This window comes from Leptonychotes weddellii, chromosome 14 (genome assembly GCF_054177405.1).
Source record: "Leptonychotes weddellii isolate Sample4059 chromosome 14, ASM5417740v2, whole genome shotgun sequence".
NCBI classification, from domain to species: Eukaryota; Metazoa; Chordata; class Mammalia; order Carnivora; family Phocidae; genus Leptonychotes; species Leptonychotes weddellii.
The window spans coordinates 32741633-32761543 of NC_138382.1; the positions used below are offsets into that span (position 1 = coordinate 32741633).

A 19911-nucleotide genomic window follows, 5' to 3' on the forward strand; every position below is an offset into this window, starting at 1 on the left:
GTCTCCAGCCAAATGCGGGAGACTTGGCAGGTGGACAGCAGCGGCCAGGCAGAAACTGCACTTGCTGAGTCTAGTCCATTGTTGTCTGGATAAGGGGGGAGAGGGACTTGTTTGTTTGTTTTGTTGTTTGGCCTCTTTGTCTCTTTTGTTCCAAGCAGTTAGTTTGCTCCTTTCCCAGACACTGGGCTGATGGAAGCTCTTTATGGATTTTTCTTAAAGGGACAGGATTAGCTAGTTTACCAGTACAGTTTTAGAGATGTCTTAGTCCTACCCAGTTTCCACCTAACTGGCCAGATAGAGATAGAGATCTAGACATACAGCTGTAGATATAGATCCATATTTTAAAAGATCATAGTAAGTGTGGAGGGTTAGTATTTATGCTATTTTTGTGACTAGTTAACAAGAATAAACGGGTCAAGTTCACCCTCCCCCCACCAAGCCTCCTCCTCCAAGGTTGCCAACACTGCGGGGGGTTGGGGAGGGGGAAGAAGGAAGGAAAGACAAAAAGAAGAAAACCCTACAAACAAAAGTAAATGGAGACCATACATAAATAACTCCAAACCTTGGTACATGTTCTTACCACCCCCCTTTTTTTAACATCAAGTTGAGAAATATAAACTTGAGGCCTTAAATAAGCTCCAGTAGATGGGCTCGGAAGGACCAGGGGTGGCTAGGACGTCCCTCCTCTGACACTGGCAAGACGCTGCTGGCCCCAGGCCTCACCCCCGGGCCAGTTTCCTGCAGGCCCTGCCCAGGCTCCATCCCAGAGGACAGACACGGCGCTGGGGGGTTGGAGAGCCCAGCCCGGCTTGGGTCACCCCCTGGGGCTTGGCCTTCCTGAAGGAACGGACTGTTAACACACTCAGGGGGCCCAGGGCCAGTGTTGGAGGGTCCTGAGTCACTAAGCTGAGCAGAGAGCTGCTTTTTCTTTATTTGAGGAGAGGTCCGGGAAAGGGGTATCCCGCAAGCCTTTGACTTTTTCCTTCCACAGAGACCCCCAGCTTCCTGTCCTTCATAATAATTTAAATAAGTTTTGGCCTAAAGCAGAGGGCTTCTGAAGGAAATGAAACTTCAAAACTCTTCCAAATTCATCCACATTCAATTTTGAATTTCTCTTCGAGCCCTCCCCCCAAAAGAATGCCCAGTCCTTTTTCTTAACCCTAACTTTATCCTCTCCTCCCCATCTTAAAATCTCTCAGTGAAATCTAGGGTGAGGGCAGATTAAAAATCAATGCATACAATCCAAGCGCTTTGGGTTCTAGGAAGGGTTGGGGGGGTGGAGGTGGGAGAGGGAAGTGGGGGCCCCTTTGTGAACAGGATCCTTTATATTCCAAGCAAACACAAAACGGACGCCTCTGCCCTCAGAAGTGCGGCTGTCACAGTTGTAGGATAGAGGCTGGCTCTGGGGCCACAGCATACCCTCAGCTCCGCCCCAGCCTCTGGGAGTTTGCTACTTAATTAAAGGTAGACAATTCCCTCAGCCGCTGGCGTTTGGGGGTGGTGGGGTGACGAGTTAAGAAGCAAGCTGCTTACACACACAACTTATCTACCCCTGCCGTATTTTTCTCCTTTTGGCTTCCGCGCCCCCCTCCCCACTTCAAAGCTGCCATAGGTGTCCTGCCATCATCCCCACGAAGTTTGGCTTCTGCTAGAAGCAGAAAGTGTCAATAGAAGGATCCAGGGAACGCCCGCCTTTCCAGGCTGGCCCCCTCTCCGAAACAATCTCGGTGACAACGTGGGCCAAGGCTTGCAGGGACCAGCCCGTAGTGAGGGGTTCTGGGGGGCAAGGCGATGCGACCTTGGTTCCTGGTGGGCCCTGTCCGAGCGAGGCCTCTGGGAGGGGCGGCCCAAAGGACCCAGGCAGCACGTGGGACACGTGTTTGCCCAGAGTTTGGAAAGAGAGACTGTTGTGGGGCGCGGGTCTCCCGAGACTCTTGGGGGAGGGGGCATTTGTAGCCAGCTTTGATTTGGGCAGACGTCTCACGTCCCGGGTCACACGAGGTAACCGACGTCCTCCTAACCTTGAGCGTAAACTTGATTCTGATTTGGGCACGTAGGCGCAGCCCCGCTGAACCCGTTAGCTTCTGCGGACATCGCTTAGGGGCAGGCATCGTCTGTGGCCAATGATCAGAGGATCACCACCGGCACGTGGAAAGATCAAAGCAAAGTGCTGGCCTTGACCCTGGCGAGGTCAAGTCCGATTCCAAGCCCAGTCCAGCGGGGTTCAGAAACCGCCCTGCAACCCCAGGCCCAGGAGTCCGCCCGGCGCCATCCGAGGAGGATTTCGTTTCTAGTCCCCGCACGCGTCCCAGCAGCGCACCCGGAGATCCAGTTTCGCCGGAACGTTCCCGTTGACTGGTTGGTTTGAAAGTTGAAGCCCCGGGGTAGTGAGGCTGGCCACAAAAATTTCAAACCCCGCTAATCCTAGACAAAATAAAAACAAAATAGGCCACAAACCAACCAACTTGGGACAAATTCTGTGGTGGTCTCCTGGCTGGGCACATGGAGCTGCGGGACCTGGAGGGAGTGAACCTTTCTATCTCTAATTCCCAGTGTGTGGGAAGACCTCAGGATGGTGTTAGAGCCGGGTCTCCTCTCCATTGCTTACTCGTGTCTTCTAAAGAAGTATAAAAACAACACTTCAAACCGGCCCGCATCCACAGCTCCGGGGAGATGGGGGGCAAGGGGCACAGGAAGCTTGCCTAGAGCCCGAGCTTTGGCACGAATTTGCCTCACACCAAGACGTAGGGTCTCCCAGGGAGACGAAACCGAGGCGGAGAAATCGCGGCCTGGGAGCCCCTGGCCCCCACTCGGGAGCCAACCCGCCCAGCACGAAGAGTGCGTCTCCCGATCCCCACGCCGGGGAACTGGAAGGCAGGGGGACGCTCGAGGCTCCAGCAGGGTGGAACCTTAAAGAAAAAAATCTGAGAAGAGGAAAAAAAATAAATTTGAACAAAACTAAACTACAAGCCCGAAGGTCTCCGCCGCAAGCGAGGTGGGGGAGGAGGGGGCGGGAACGGCCGAGGCGCGGAGAGTGGGGGATGCGAAACGAACTCCATCCCCTGCAGAGTCGGTGCCTTTGGGGACTCCACCGCCGCGCGCTCCCACCCGCAAGGTTTGGACTCGCGGGGGAGGGGGAGGGCGGGAGGGAGAGGAGAGGAGAGGAGGCTAGGTGGAGGGAAGGGGGGTGGTGGTGGAGGAAGTCGTGGTTCTCTTTCTCCTCCTGCCAGCGTCAGCCGAGGCGAACTTGACTGCGGTGGCAGAGCTCGAGAAAACTTTGGAAAGTTTAGGTAGCGCGGTTAGTGGTGGAGGCGCAGGGCAAACCAGAGCGCTGGGGTGGGTGTGGGGGGGCGGGCTGGATGCCATCAGGAAGCCAGGTCCCGAGGTGGTTAAAGATCCAAGTATCCTGGGTCAGGTCCGCCCACGGCCCCAGAGGCTTCGAGGGGCTGCCTGCGGGACGTTTCTTGAAGAGACAGACAAGACAGAGCCGGTAGTTCGGCGGTTCGTGCCAGTGCCCGAAAGCACTACCCGGAGACGGCTCGGAGCAGCAGCGGCAAAGGCTCGTCTGCCAAGGCGGGATTAGATCCGCCCGCCCGGGGGCCCGGGCCCCCATCCTCCCCCGCCCAGCGAGGGCCGCGCGCGCCAGGGATCTTTGGGGCGACGCGCGCGGTTTCGAGTCGCGCTTCGGGTCTCTGCGCACCACGTGCGCCCACGGCCTCAGGCGGGGACGTTTGGGCGAGTGCCCCCGCAGGGGAGGGGGCCACGCGGCCGGGACCAGGCTTCGGCGACGTCCCAGCCCGCGCACCCTTGCTGGGGGGGAGGGGGGGCGTGGGCAGGACAAAATGGCCCAACCCAACTTCTCCCTGCGCCCTGGGAAGGCAGCGTGGTGCGCCCGCTGGAGCGCGAGGCCGCCGCCGCCCGTTCCACACCCGGCCTGGCATTCTGCTTTTCCTCACTGCGCACCAGGGAAAGGCATAATTCAATTATATCATTCAAGTGCCACGCAGCTTTTTCCTCTTTTGCTCTGCAGCCTAGTGCATTTCGAAGGGGAATCTCCCAATTCTCAAATAAATCTCTCTCTCTCTCTAAAGCCCAGCTGGGTTCTGTAGTAATCATTGGGGCGAAATAAGACAAAAAAAGAAAGAAAGAAAGAAAAAAGAAAAACCCAAATCAGATGTGAGTTTACAGTCTGAAGCGGCGTATTTTTGGGCTCACTGAGCTCCATTCCAAACCGCGCAGCTCACGCTATTTCGGGAGAAGTTGGAGAATGGAGAGAATACTAGGTTATTTAAAGTGACTCCCAGAACGCGACTTTTCCTTCCAACACTCCCTAGGTGTCTGCGTCTGGGTTCCAGCTTAGCGCGGGCCCGGGCGACCCAGCCTTGAATATTGAAACCCGGCTAGCTCCCGGGTGAAACTACCTGTTGGGAGAATGCGCAGTCTAGACCTTCGGCCCTTTTTTCTCCCGCGCAATCCCGGCAGCGACGGGATGGTTCTGGGTTTGGCACGAAAGGGGAGAGGACAGAGGAGCCGGGAGCAGCGGACAAGGTCAACAGCGCCTGGTACTACCCAGAGAAGGGCTCTGGCTCTTTGGGAACTGGAAGCCGACCCCGGTACGCTGTACGGGGCCCCTGGCCGCAGGGATGCGCCCAAACGCTGCACGATTCTCGAAATTCGGAAACCACGAAGCGGTGCCGTTAGTGTTTGCGGCTTGGTGCAAGTCTAACTTAAAAAAAAAAAAAAGCAAACAAAACAAAAACCAAGAAGCCTCCTGGCAGCTTTTTCGACGCCCACCCCCACCCCGCACTCCAACCCCCAGCACTTTTCCCTGCACAGAAAATCACTTTACTACTTCTTAAAATTCGGAAAAGTCCGCCGCCGCTTGGACGCGCGGCAACCCCGAAGCAGCTTGAAGCTCCTGCACGAGTTGCTTGAGGGAAATCACTCTGCTCTTGCGAGCAGACAGAATCTCTGCATCTCCTAACTGGACGAGGAAGCAGAGCTAGCAATAACAATTTGAGCAGTCTTGGTAGCCTGTTGGGGAATTTTTGGAGGCTGGGGGACAGGGGGCTGCTCTCTCACTGGAACCTGTGGGAAGGACAGTTCGGGCCGGGCCCTGGGGCTGGACGTCTCATTTGGGAAGCGCACAGCCCGGGTCTGGCGCGCGCGTTTAATTACATTCTTTCCGCCAAACTCTCCAGCGGAGCCGGCACCGACAGGACATCGGGGGGATGTGGAGGCACAGGCGGGGCTAAGCCGGGAAATTTCCCGCTAGACGCGGAACGCATTCCGCGTTGTGTCTCCGATGCGGGTTTCTGCTTACTGATAGCGAACCCCGCTCCGTTTTGGGAGCAGTGGAACTTGGGAGAGGCCCTACCAACGGGCCCGTTTGGGGTCCGAGGGTACGAGGAAGCCTTTCTCTGTGATCGGGGGTCACAGCGGGGCTTTCTTTCTCAGGGCGCGCGCTCACATTCTCCACGGTCACAAAGCACTCGGCTTTAAACGAAATGGGGACAAATATTAGGCCACTGCAGGGAAGGAGGGGGGTGAGCCTCATCTTGTTTAGGATACTCGTTTTGACAGCGAAGACTGCTGGGCTACGCGGAAGAACGAGAATTTACTAATGAGAATTTATTGCCCAGGGACGAGAGTTGAGACTTCGAGCTAAAGGACCGCGCAGGACGCCTCCCGCGCCGCAGTCTTTTATGATCCTGGCAGTATTCGCCTGTTCGGGCCCCGAGGTCACACCCCTATTCCCAGTCTTAAGTGGCATTTCCCTTCCCAGTGTGCCTCTTTCCTGTGCCCACTCACCCGGGCTTCGTGCTGCCCAGGACCTTTCGGCGTCCGGAGAAACTCTTGCAGACTTGCCCTTCACCCAGCGCGTACGCGCGGGTGGGCTCTCCCCGCGCAGCCGCGCCGCTGCCCCGGGACCCTCCCGGGCCTCGGAGACCCGGCGTATTTTCCAGCGCTCAGCCTCGGCGCTCCTGTTTTATTTCAGTTCCGTCCCAGGGGCACGGACCCAAGGATAATAAACAATGCTGCTTATTAGAGATACAAACGGGCGCAGAAAAGAACCACGCGGAAAAGCAAGCCCAGAGACAGTTTAGCAAGTGGCCATACATTCAGAACTGTCTTTGAAAGTGACTTGTAATGTACAGTGGAAGGTAGCTCTTAAAAATTACAGAAATCCGCGAAATATAGGTTTCTCAAAGTATGACGGTTGGAACTCTTTTTATTTATTTGGTTTCGCCTCTGGAGATCAGGCGGAGTTGTTGTTACCTGCCCAAGCCTTTCTACAAGCCGCCTCCTCCTCCCTTACCACCCTCTTAGATCGCTAGGCCTCACACAAAAAAAGGGAGGGGTCTTCCAGGTGTCTGCATACTTTGCTACCGTTATTCCAGATCCCTCAAGAGTTGAAAACACTACCTCCCCTTTAGGCCGTGACAACGCGGGCTTTGGGGGGGGGGGCGGGAGATGTCATGGTAACGGGCGTGGTCAAATAATTCAGAGATACGGAAAAAAAATTCTTCCTTTCTTCTTCTTCTTCTTCTTTTTTTAATATAAACGCAGATACCTTATGAGTGTTGACAGTGAGAGTGGGGGCTGGTGATTCCTCCTGAGGTGCGGGTGAAACCGATTTCTGCCCTGCCTGATGGCCTTGGGAAAGGGCCTCCCATCTGCTCTGATCGCCACCGCCCCCCCCCCCCCCATGTCAGAAAATCTTCCTGCCTGCAAATATTGGCAGGAGGCTGCTACGGCAGGCGGTGCTGCTTTAAATAGGAAGGAGACCGCGGGGCGAAAAGAAAGTCACAACCTTCCTACCCACCAGACTACCTGCCTCCGGTCCCCAAAGGCCAAGCGCTGGCAAAGGAGACTTATAAGGAAAACCTCCGATCTCGAAGCAGGATGGGAAATGAATCAGCTGTGTGTTCCAGGAACAAATCTCTATTTGATTCTCAGGGGCTGGGGTGTCCCAGAACAGGTCTCCCCTGTTTTAGTGCCTTAGCATGTGCACTTCCTATGGCCCTGTCCCTCCACTTTTCCATTGTTGCTGTGCAGATAAAGGTAACGCTGGATAAAACTTCAGAGGTGCTTTAGTCCAGTTCTCCTGGGCAGCATGCTCCTTTTGACTTTATCCAAACAGCCGGCTCTGCTTCTGGTGGTGCTAAGGGGAGGGTCTGGTCTCACCAAAACTAGCCCCTGTGCCCCACACAGAACTCTCATCCGACCCACCGCCTGGGGCTGGCTCTGGCTGGGCCAGGGGACCCGCTCCTGAATTACACCGCCTCTGACAACAAAGGGCATCTCTCTGGAAATGATCGTGGTGCCCACTGCTCCCAAGGAATAGCCTAAACCTTCTAAACCTTCCCTCCCCAGCTCCTACCTAAGTTGATGGCTTTGCATGGTGTTCACCCATTTTTGTTTTCTCACTTAATTTCTGTATTATCTCCAGAACTTGCTCAGCTGTCTCCAGCCCTCTCTGCCCACCCTAGAGGCCAGCTTCTCCTAGGAAGGGAAGGATTTGTGCCTGATGAGCTCCAGCTTGCGAGGCCTCCTCTGCAGAGACGGGCTGCATTTTAGAGGGTGCCTCAGGCACTTCTGGTGGTGAGCTTGGCTCTGGCCTTCCCATTATTTTCCAATTCAGTTGGACCATGTCTTGTAATTTTATAGAGGAGGGAACTGAGGCACAAAGAATGGACTTGACTTACCCAAGGGCATTCAGTGAGCCGAGAGCAGAGTCTGCACCAGACCCCAGGATTCTTGGTTCGAAGTCCGTTTGCTCAGTTTTGAGGCTGGTGTAGCTGACAATACACTACTTTTCAGGAAGCATCCCTTGTGTGCCAGGCCATTTGCCATGCCAGACACTTTACATAGGTTATCATTACGGTAACTCTAGAGAGCATTATTAGCCCCAATAAATTTTTTCTTAAATTATAAGAGTAATAAATACATAAATCAAAATACTTCAAATAACGCAAAAGGGCCTAAACTGAAAGTAAGTGTCTTACTCTGCCCCCTTTTCCAGAATGATGTTGGTATTTTTCATCCCTTTAGTGGCTCTGTCCATATCTAATAGATGTTACCATTACTTTCTGAATGGGGAGACGGAGGCTTCCAGTCAAGATCACCAGCCATGGCTACCTGTCTCCGACCCAGCACTGCCATCACTCGCTACGGTAGCAAAGGCGAGTGGGAGAAACAAGAAGTGAGTAGTGAGGCCACATTTAAAAGAAGGATCAGGTCAGAGTTCGCATCACCTCTTCCTTTCCTCTCTACCCGCACCCGCTAATGCTACAGTTTTTCAGGAGCTGAGACCATAAACTCGCTTGGTGCAGGTAACCTGATGATCATTTGTGAGGGCTGCGTTCCTTCCAGGCCTCGGTGCAACTGGACAGACAGCTTTCCTTGGGCCCCTGTCACCTACCTGCAGTCACCCCAGTGCTGCCTCCAGCCTGCCCCCCAGCCTGCGCTGGGACTGGGGCAAGCTCCTTAGGCTTCTGATTTCCCTGCCTGTCCCCCTGGGTTGTTGGGAGGCTCAAATGAGAGCCAGGGAGAGGACTATAAACTTGAAATTTCATTATGTAACTAGAGCAGCTCTTTCAAAGGCCTGCTTTAGGCCCCTGTGGCCCTTCAGTTCAAAATAGTGAATGTTTAGGGTTCTTTGCAAAAGGGTGTGTTTGTCTGTCGGATATGGGGGTTCGCATTTTGGCTGTGCTGTGTCTATAGAAGCAGGTATAGAAGTGTGTCTTAAAGTGGTAAGGGATGTACATTTATCCGTGAAAGAGCAGAACACTGAGCCTTTGGAATCAGAGACGGCGGTGAATGGGAAGTGGATTTCTTTCTGCTGGAGAACACTTAGAGCTAAGCTGGTGAGGGCAGAAGGAGGCACTGGTCCTGCTCGGGGTGCACAGTGGGTCGGTAAGAAGTGTGGCTGAAAGGATGATTCAGCCTGTCCCTTGGGGCAGGCTGATGTTAGACGTTCAGAAGCAGACAGAGGGCAGTGAGGGTGAATGCTGGGCCGCAGGAGCCCAGAACCAATAATTGCATTTGTTTGTTACTATTTCTGTGAGTGGAAAGGAGAAGGGTTTTGGAGGATGCATGCAATCATTCTTTCCGGAAAAGCTAGTCCCGTCCTTGAGAGTTCTTCATTCTGGAAGAATTGTTAGCAAATCCTGAATTGGTGGGGAGGGGGGCCTCCAGGTGAGAGCAAATGATGGGGCAGTGGCTATGGGCTCCAAGGCTTTGCAGAAGAGGAGCCGCTGGGGAGGGGCTGGTGTCTCTGAAAAGCCCTTCTAGAAACATGCACAAATCTGAGTTAGTACAGAGGGAGAGTCTGAGCGTCCAGGAGGAAGGGAAAAAAAAAAACCAAAACAGTTTTGAGATGAATGAGGGGGGTTGAGGAGTGGGCCGGTTCCAGAGAGAACCGTGGAAGGAGGGAAAGTCAGATTTTTTTTTGAGGCCCAGCCAGACTTCAGAGCCTGCCTTCAATGCGTGTGTCAGGACAAAGGATGCTGCGCCCCCTGGTGTCAGCATCCTAGCAGTCAGCACCGCTCGCTGACTAGAGCGAGCCCCGGGGTCCAGCTGGAAAAGTCCACGGGTCAGGCGGCTGCCTTTTCTTCTCTTTGCTAAGGGAGTTGAAGTTGAAACAGCCTTTGCTTTCTCGACTCTGGAGTCTAAATAGAGACTCTGCTGGAGAGAGAGGGGGAGTTTGTTGTTGTTTTACGTGCAATTTACGCCAAGAGGCCAACGCCTGATTAGAAGTAGCCTGGAGGGGTGGGAAGTCCACGTACCTGAGAGAAAAAAACCTGCATTTGAGGTGGAGTGTCGGTCTGGGGTGAGTCATTCAACATTTTAGAACCTCCCTTTCCTTGTCTTAGAATCAAAGCGGGTAGAGTACCATGCTTTTAACCGCTTTCCCAAGCTCCAATATTGGGATTTATGAATTACTACACTATTCTCCAAGAGCCTTGCAAATTGGACATTATTTTTATTTTTATTAGCAGGCAGGTACACATGTCCTATGTTTCAGCCTGAGCTCCCTGATGCTGAGCAAAGGTTTTTGCGTCCCCTTTCCTTATAAAAAGGCAAAATATGCCTCTTTTCAGCACAGAAGCCGTCCCTTCCACCTATTATGGAGCCTCCCGCAAAAAGCAACAGAATGAGCAGGTCTTCAGTCTCTGCTCTGTTTCTTTTAAAAATAAAGTAGGAAAGTGTCGTGCTGGAAATTATGCTACTGAGTGTTACATGCGGTAGGTGTGAATATATGCTTCAACAGTTCCAGGCACAAGACCAAAAAACGTCCCCAGAATTAGCAGAGTTTTCAGTTATAATCTGGCTAACATTTCTACAAATAGGGTACAAAGACCAATTTGAGAGTATGCTCTCTCTCCGGGGCTGTACGGTTGGGATTCCGCTGAAATTTAGGGCCAGCCCTTATCCGGTCACGTGATTTTAGTCGGCTCGGCCCCAGTAGTGGCTGAGAGTTCCCTCTCCTAAGACCTGCAGTCTAATCACTGGGATGAGTAGTCAGTCGTACCTCACGGCGATTTCTTCTTTCGACGCTGCACTTGAACTCCGATCTCTGCGTAATGGCTACATTTTGGGTTTTGTTGTTAAGAAACTGGTTAGAGCCCTGCCAAGGCTCACTTGAGTCGTCTTGCAGACGTGGAGGGTGGGCACAGGCGTGGTCATGTAATAGACGGTGTCACTCTTCCAGATGCGGCAGGAGGGGAGCAGGTAGGGGAGAGGTGAACCGGGGGAAGGAGAGCAGCACCCACCAGAGCACCCATGGCAACCACTGGGGCCCAGGCCAGTGCAGAGAGTTGGAGCTCTGTGCCCCTCTGAAGTGAACAGCTGTGTCATGGGCTGAATTGACCTCCAAAACTCATATGATGGAGGCCTAACTCCCAGTACTTCAGAATGTGGCTCTATTTAGAGATGGGCCTTTAAAGGTGTTACTAAGTTAAAAGGAGGTCTTTAGGGTAGCGCTATTCGAGTGTGACTGGAGAAGTCCTTGTAGAAGAGGAGGTGAGGACACAGACAGGTACAGCAGGAAGACCACACACCAAGAAGGCGGCCATCAGTGAGCAGGCAGGCAGAGGAGCGAAGCCTGAGGGAAAAGCACTCCTGCTGACACCTTGTTCTCAGACTTCTAGCCTCCGCTATTGTGAGAAAATAAATTTCTGCCACTCGATCTATGGCACTTTGTTATGGTGACCCTGGCAAAGGAATACAAGTCGCAACCTGGCACCAGCCAATTTTGGGGATTTTTTTTGTTTTTAAGAGAGGTTCAGAATCTTGCGCTTTTTAAATGTTGGGAGCAGGGCTAGCTTCATGGACATGCACACAGCACCCCATCCTTGGCCCGAGAAGGGCCTCCATACTTAATGTTCTGCTGCGGCCATCTGGAAATTCTTAAATTGTGAACAAGGGGCCGGCATTTTCATGTCGCACTGGGCCCTGCAAACTATGTAGTTAGTCCTTATTGACAACTAACACAAATTTAAAATAAAGTGCTGCTTCAGAGTATGGGGGCCGAAACAAAATATGTTTGAGGCTGGATGTCGCGTGGGGCCCTAGCATGGACTTTTTGTCACCAACTGGATTAGGACCTACCATTCTCTGAGAATCCCCGGGAATGAAATGATGGCGCCCCGAGATTTTCTGGGGGTGGGAGGAAAGAGGCACAGATATTCTGCGGGTGTGATTCCCTGAGATTCTGCATGAGCTAGGGGGCCCTGACCAATATTCTTTTGTTTTTCCCCCCCTCAGGCCTGAGCAGTGAGAACTTCACAATAAGAATATGTGGAGGAAAGGCCCAACACGAGGGACTAAGGGGTTGGTTCGGGGTGGAGGGCTGGGCTGGGCCCTGCATGTGGCTGAGGCTGGAGGCTTCCCCAGAGTCATCACCCATCCAGGCACTGGAGTCGGGCTTTGGACATTGGAAGGGAGGATGCTTGTTCCCCAGTCTGAGCAGTAGGACCCTGCGGCGCCGTGCAGCCTCGTGTCAAGGCAACATGGAGAGACACCTAATAACCACAGTGAGAGAGGACTGGCTAGACCCCCGTTTTCTGCCTGTGGTTCATGAGCGGGACTCTTGCTTTGGAGCGAGTCGGTCCCAGGATTCTTGAGCGGTTCTCAGTTGAGCTGGTTTTAGAGCACTGAGCTGCTAGAGGGGAACCCTGCCTGTTGTAAGGCAGACCTGAGCCCTTCCTTGTAAGTCAGTAATACTATTCCATTTCGTGGGGCATGCCATTCCAGTTGATTCTGACTTGGAAGGGGAAGTTTTGCCCCCGATGAAAGGAATGTAGCCAACAGGGAGTAGAGTCACGGGGATATTACAGGGAGGTCCTGTTTTTAAGGAGATGTGTTGATTTATAGAAGCTCACTGAAAATATTATAGTAGAATGTTTGGTCAAGAGTTCTGCTTTTCTGGTTCTCTTTCTGCCCAGTATTGGCTGACTGGGGAGTATACATTTTAAAGGAACTAATTTCTAATGCACATTCATGCACACTCCCTGAGGGAAATGAGTGAAAGACTGTTTGAGACACTGAATTTCTTGGAAGAAAGTTGCTATATAAATTAGTATAGAGCTTTTTTTCTCCCCGCCCCATGACAGGTTTGCAGGACCTGCCGAAGAACTCTCCCATCGTGCAAGAGAGAAAATGAAACTCTCTCCTGGCCTCTGTCAGGGAAATTAAAATTCCCCCACTTTCCTGCAAGTTTCCCCAACCTCGTGAGTCTGATTTCCAGATCAAAGAGTAAGGTTGTATTTTTATTATTCTTTATGCTTTGCATATGGAGAATCCCTCAAGGAGCGCTGTGATGGACTAATTATTGTGGCCTATCGTGGGCAGGCCAGGACTTAGTACAGCAGGGGGATTTCAGCCACACCTGCACAGTGTGACCTGAGCTAGCTCCTCCTCCTGACAAACACTGCCCTCCTCTTTCCTGAAGTGTATGAGCAACACTCCTCCTTTGGGCTGGGCCAGTCCCCAGATTCTTAAGGGGTTGGGGATACTGACCCAATATGTAAGAGGATTGAAATTCTATATGTGGCATTTCTGATCTAATTCATAAATGATAGCTCCTTTAAACATGTGGAAAATAAGAAACCTTGCTAAACATTTTAACTTAAAAGACCATTAGTTTCAAAGAAATGAAATCTATGTCCACATAAAAACTTGTCCACAAATGTTCACAGGAACATTATCAATTATAGCCCAAAAGGGGAAACAATCCAAATGTCCATCAGCTCATGAATGGATAAACAAAAATGTGGTATAACCACACAATGGAATACTATTTGGCAATAAAAATATGGTATGAAATATGGCTACATGCTACACTGATGAACCTTAAAACATTATGCCAGTCACAATGGAACATGTATCATATGATTTCATTTGTATGAAATTCCTAGAATAAACAATCCTACAGAGAGAAAATAGACAAGTGGTTGCTGAGGGCTGGAGGTCAGAGTCCAGGCATTGGAAGATGACAGCACCATGGTACAGAGTTTCTTTTTAAGGTGACGAAAATCTCCTAAAATTAATTGTGGTGGAGAATGAACAACTCTGAGGATGTATCAAAAAACACTGAATTTTGCACTTTAAATGGTGAGTTGCATGGTGTGCAAATTATAGCTCAATAAAGCTGTTAAATTATTTTAAAGAAATCCTTTTTTAAAAAAGATTTTATTCATTTATTTTAGAGAGAGAGAGAGACAGAGACAGAGACAGAGAGTGCGTCGGGGGACGAGCAGGGGGGGAGAGGGAGAGAGAATCTGAAGCAGACGCCAAGCTCAGTGGGGAGCCCCCCAAGGGGGCTTGATCCCATCACCCCATGAGATCAGGACCTGAGCCGAAGCCAAGAGTTGGACACTTAACCGACTCAACCACCCAGGCACCCCAAGAAATGATAACTTTTAAAAAGACCATTCGTTTATGTCTCTTTCTGAAGCCGATCACCTCGGGACACATGTATTGTGGTTAAAACAAAAAGAAAAAAAACCCACCAGATTTTATGAGCTAAGTAAAATGACAATGTGAAAAATAGTGATTTTCCCTTAGGTAGAGAGCTGACTTGCAGATCCAAGTAGAGCCACAATACTTATACCTGTAACTACTTTGAACTTTGCTGAAAAATTTTTCCTTGGCCTGAAATCATTAAAATATATTTATAAGAATAAAAAACAAAACAAAACAAAAATAAAATAAAATATATTTAAACAGTGCTGAAGTGACTTTGTTGTTTTTGTCTTCCTAATATTCCTTTCCCCTTCTTTACGTAATAGCACCCCAACTTTCTCTTAAAGAACCATCCACCTTATTTTCAGTTCATGTGGTTTGAATATTGCTGACCCTACGCCTCAGACTCTGTGAGTCAGTCCTGATCGATCAGCACATTTTATCCAGTGGCGTGTTGGAGCTGCCTCATGCCAGCTTATTTGAACCAACTGAAAAATTTTTAGGAATTCTGTGAGCCAGTTGTTAAATATGATCACCATTAAAATTTAAAGTATATACATTTATAATTAAATAAATTATATTTAAAACAGAGTTATTAGGCACTCAAAACTCCTCACTTCCTAATTATTTGAATACATTTTATGATTATCCATGCTCTTGAGGTTACTTACATCTATGGGATCTGCATGATTTAAGTGCACTACTGTGCATCTCTTCCCAGCTCCATGGTTCAATGACTTCCTGTTGGCAGCTTGAAATTGACCATTAGCAGTATTAATACCACACAACCATGTAAATGCTGTATATCAGGGCTTCTCCTTTTTTGTCAAGGAGATTGTTCATCATTTACCAGCTGAAGTGGGTTAAATAGTGCCCCCCCCCTCCAAAAAAATGTTTGTGTCCAAATCCCTGGTATTTGTGGATATGACTTTGTTTGGGAAAAGGATCTTTGCAGCTGCATTTAAATTAAGGCTCTTGAGATAAGATCATCCTGGGTTATCCCGTTGAGCCCTAAATACAATCACGTGTGTCCTTATAAGATGAGGCAGAGGGAGTTCGACACAGACACAGGGAGGAGATGCACAGATAGGACAAGAAGGCAGCGAGGCCACAGAGATGGACTGAAGTGATACAGCCAGAAGCCAAGGAATGCCTGAAGAGGCAAGAAACAGAATCTCCCCCTGGAGGCTCTAGAGGGAGCACAGCCCTGCTGACACCTTGACTTTGGATCGCTGGCTTCCAGAAATATGAAAGAATACTTTTCTGTTGGTAAGCCATCCCGCCTGTGGTAATTTGTGATGGCAGCCACGGAAAACTTTAAGATACGCACACACCACCGGACTACTATTGTCAGGTCGGGGATGGGCATGTCACCCCAGTTAGGACAATGGGAGGTCAGCTTCTATTGTCAAAGAAACAATCTCTTTCTACTGAGGGGTTGCCGAATGGTGCTCTTTGCCATCATATTTGTCTAAAAAGAATGAACACAGCACAGAAAGTCATCAAGTTGGGATCTAAAGAGAGAAAGAGAGAGACATTCCAGACAATGTTGTTTGAGAACCTGGATCTAGTCTACTACTGGAATTCTCTATTACACAAATTAATTTATTTTCTTTTTAAACCAAGTTCCTAACCAATATGCGGACTTTCAGAGAACATTGGAAAGGGTTCATTTGCACAGACAGGGTTGTAAATACATACAATAATTTGATCAGTTACTATTGAAATCAGGCCTAATAACAAAGACAATCAGGGAAACATATATCAAACAGTGATCAATCTGAGATCTACCTGAATTCAATCATGTTCATTTGTTCCAGAAATCCTTACTGTACCCAACCACGTTTAAAGCCTTCTACAGAGATCCATACATTTTAGAGCTTACAACTTATTTGCCAGTAAGGAGTTTAGGATAGCTCACGTTACTAAGGTCACCAGCAGCATTAACTTTTCATTACATAGCCCATATTTTTCTGGACAGTACTAACTTAATATAATTTCATTATTTTTCCTGAAGAGAATTTGTTTAATGCACAATTAAAATATTTTAACTTCTTTATGAGATTACATTTAAGTACATTCACAAATTATAAAAAAGCTTTTGGCAAATCGAATGGTTTTGGGTTGGGAGAATATTCTAGTGATTTTCTTTCTTTTTTTTTTTAAGATTTTATTTATTTACTTGACAGAGAGAGAAAGGGAGAGAGACAGCACAAGCCAGGGAGAGAAGCAGAGGGAGAAGCAGACTCCCCACTGAGCAGGGAGCCTGACTTGGGGCTCAATCCAGGACCCTGTGATCATTATCTGAGTTGAAGGCAGACGCTTAACCACTGAACCATCCAGGTGTCCCTCTTCTAGTGATTTCCAATGACACTGTGCCTTTGGTAATTTTGTACTTCTCAGGAATTTTTATTTTCCATTATCTTAGTAATTTGTTAACATGGATAGGCACATTTCTGAAAGGATGGTGTCACAGGAAGTCCCAGAGATAGACATACTGTACTGAATATTTTTAAAATAAAAGGAATATCTTTTAACATATATCCTTTCTACCTTTATTTTTTCAGTTCAGGAGATTTAAAATTAATATTGCCCCATAATTCTATTTCTTTCCTATACCTTTTCAAGTAGTTGTTTTTTGTTTTTTGTTTTTTGTTTTTGATGAACACATTTTCATTCTGGATGAATTCTCAGTCAGCTTTTTAAATCTAATTAAACTCACCTAAGTTTAATTAGTATTAGATAGTATTTGTGGTTAGTTTCTTTCTTTAAAAAAATTATTTTATATTTATTTATTATCTATTTATTTATTTGGGGGAGGGAGGGGCAGAGGCAGAGGGAGAGAGAGAATCTCAAGCAGGCTCCATGCCCAGCCCAGCATGGAGCCTTGCGGTTATTTTCTTAATAGTTGATAAACTGAAAGCTCATCTTTGGGAATTAAAAAAAAAAAAAAAAGGTTCCTGAGGATTGCTTGCTGCTGAAAGAGCCCATTACTAATAATAATGTCACTAACATCAATAAACTAGTGTCGACTGTCTTGACTTAAAACAGAAATGAACTTTCAAGTGCAAATGTCAAATATTATATTATGTTTAACACTTTATATTTGCTAATGGCATTACTTATCAGAGAAAGAATTGTTCTGAGTATTTGCAAGGCAAACAACAACAACAAGAAGCAAACCCATAAGTCACCGAACACATAAAGAACAAGCAGGCGAACCACACACACGTGAGGCACAGGGATCAGAAATTTCACCAGGACATACAGCAGACATTAGTCAATCGATAACAATTCAAGTCTACTCTCAACTTTGAGTCTAGAACAATCCTCTCGTTGCTACAAAAAAGTAGCCGTCAAAATCTTTTGGGAGATTAGCATCATCACCAACATGGACTGCAAGGAAAACATGAAAAAAATCAAAACTGAGCTTTCAGATTCCCCATTTTTATAGCCCCATAAAAGCCTAAAATAAAAATTGGGAACACATTAAGTTCACCAAAGACAGGTAAACAGACCCAAAATAAGTGTTTAGGAAGTCATTTTCTATTAGCAAAAGCAGCTTTTCACATTACTCTTTCTTGGTAATGCTGGCTAAGGAGAACCCAACCAAGTTAGCTTTTTTCCTAAGGCTAAAAAGAAACTCGCCACCAAAGTTGAAATACAAGGAACTGGAAAAAATCAGTGATTTGTTCCCTGATGGCAACTTTATGCCGGAGACACAAGAGTTTCTTTACACTAAATCGTTTTCTTCATGTGGAAAACACTGATAGAAATCTAGGTGAATGGATATAATTAAGTACTTGTGTGGCTCCAACTTTAAACTGCCTTTTTTTTTTTTTTTTTTTCATCAAACACCTCAACATTTGCCCGGTAACCAGAAGAGAGGAAAATTCTTAAGCCTTCTAAGAGTGAGGCCCTCAAGACATTTCCAAGCTGCCTGGACAAAGGCTTGGAATGACTACAATAGTGAACCATCCTGCCTTGGACCTGAATCTAGATTGATGACCTAATACATCTTTTCCAACTCTGACTGCCATGGTTTTATGAGCATCAAGAACTGGGCGTCTGCCATTGTCAACAAGTACAGCTTCTTCGGAGCTCGAACATCCGCAGAAACTCAAGTATCCCCCAAAAGAACAGAGATCGCACAGTCTCCCGGGGCTCTGGGGTGCTGCCTCTAGCTTTCACGTGTGACCCCGAAACTCCTCTTTGGCAGGGTAACTCTTAAAGGAAAGTAAGTGTGTCCGTTACTCTCCCCTGTTATCTTGGTTCAAGAACTCTGAGTCAGACCAGGGCAGATCTCTGGGAAGCTAATTAAGCTTAGCTTAAGGCCCTGTCCTTTTCAGGGGCCCCTTCGGAACGCTGTACCTAATTTTGTATTTGTAATTTTGCATTTTCTGTAACGAAGAGTCCCCTTAATTGTATAAGCTATAGCGTCCCCCCACCCCCCCCCACCCCCCGCCGCCACAGTAAGAATCTGCCTCTGAGCTGGGTAAATTGCACCACATCTTAGTTTGGTGAAAGTGTAAAAATTAAATACAAACTCTTCTTCATCTTTTATGACACCCCCCCACACCCCACCTCTGGCAAGTCACAGTTAAAGAAGAGACCTCTTAGAGTCTCTGGTCCTCAGAAGTCCTCTCAACTACAGCAGTGGTTCAAAAACTGATTGCATTTTAAATTTATTCTCCTTAGCTCCTCTTTAAAAGAACATTTCGTTGTGGGCTAATTATTACAATGGCTTGAAGACTCTAAAGGCCAGAAGAATTTCCACGAGTGGCCTCCCTTTGGTTAAGCTGCATCCCTCTTCCAATTTCAGCTGTTTTGTTTTCCAGTAAAGTTAATGGGTTTGGACTAGCCTTCTACACTTTTGTAACAGGGCTCTCAAGGGACCAAGCTACAGCAATATTTATTTTTTCTGATTACAAAAGTAATGGCATATCTATATAAATATATATATACACATATATAAATAACTTGAAACACTATAGTAATATGTAGCATTGAAAGTGAAAATCTTCCATAATCCCACACAGCTGAGAAAACCAGGTAACATTTTTTTCAAGGCACTTATTAAAATTTCATTTATTATTTTACAAAAAAATGGGATTATAGTTCAACTTTGAAGCATGCTATTTTCCACCTAGTAATATGTCTTAGACATCTTTCTATGCCAGTCTGAAAAAAGTGAGCTTCTTTTTAATCTTCTTTTTAATGGCTTCACGGTATTGTCCTGTAGGACCAAACCATACTATCTTTAACCAATTGCCTGTTAATGCACATTTGGGTTCTTTCCAGTTTTCCCTGTACCAAATATTCTTGCAAACATCATTTTACGCTTACATCTTTGAGCCGTTGTAGGAATATTTCTCTATGATGAATTCCCTGGAGGTGAATTATTATTGGGTCAAAGGGTATGAACATTTCATTTTTAATAGCTATTGCCAAATTGCCCTCCAATAATTTTATACCGATTTACACCTTCAACCACACTGTAAGAAGGAGCCTGTTTCCCCACCCCCCCCCCTTAGCAACACTAAAACCATGCAATTTAGGGATGTCTGATGTGAGTTAAGAGTTAAGAGGTTCAGCCTGTGGAGTTTTTTGCCTTTGTGAAAAGCTAACAAAGACATCAAAAGTCTCCCCCTTTCCTTGATGAACCCCCTGCTCTGAGTGAGCCGATAGCCAGACAGACATCTAGCTAATGTGAGAGGTAAAAATGCTAACACCTAATGCTTGTATCTAGCTGGTTTTTTCAGAGATAATTTGTTGTTGAGTGTATAAGCAAATGTGTTAGTTATAGAATACTTAATAACTTAATTGTTCAAGAAATAGAAATCGGTCCTGACGTTAGCACTGCTGTTTTAATGTAAACAACATATTTAATCTTAGAGCATCAGTATGTTTACATCTGCAAAACTCCTTGATTTCATCTTT

The 19911-nt window shown here is 47.7% G+C and overlaps 1 long non-coding RNA gene across 2 annotated transcripts in view; it reads left to right on the forward strand.

Annotated features, from left to right (window-relative positions):
* Window positions 1-14222, forward strand: part of LOC115939048 (uncharacterized) — a 40754-nt gene extending 26532 nt beyond the window's left edge. Inside the window, exons 2-4 of one of the 2 annotated variants that reach the window (XR_014139993.1) lie at window positions 12621-12767; window positions 13425-13620; window positions 13716-14222. This is a non-coding gene — a long non-coding RNA (uncharacterized LOC115939048). Of the gene's footprint in view, window positions 1-12620; window positions 13621-13715 lie in introns of both variants that reach the window. The other variant, XR_014139992.1, reaches the window with a different exon arrangement.
* Window positions 14223-19911: the final 5689 nt, after the last annotated feature.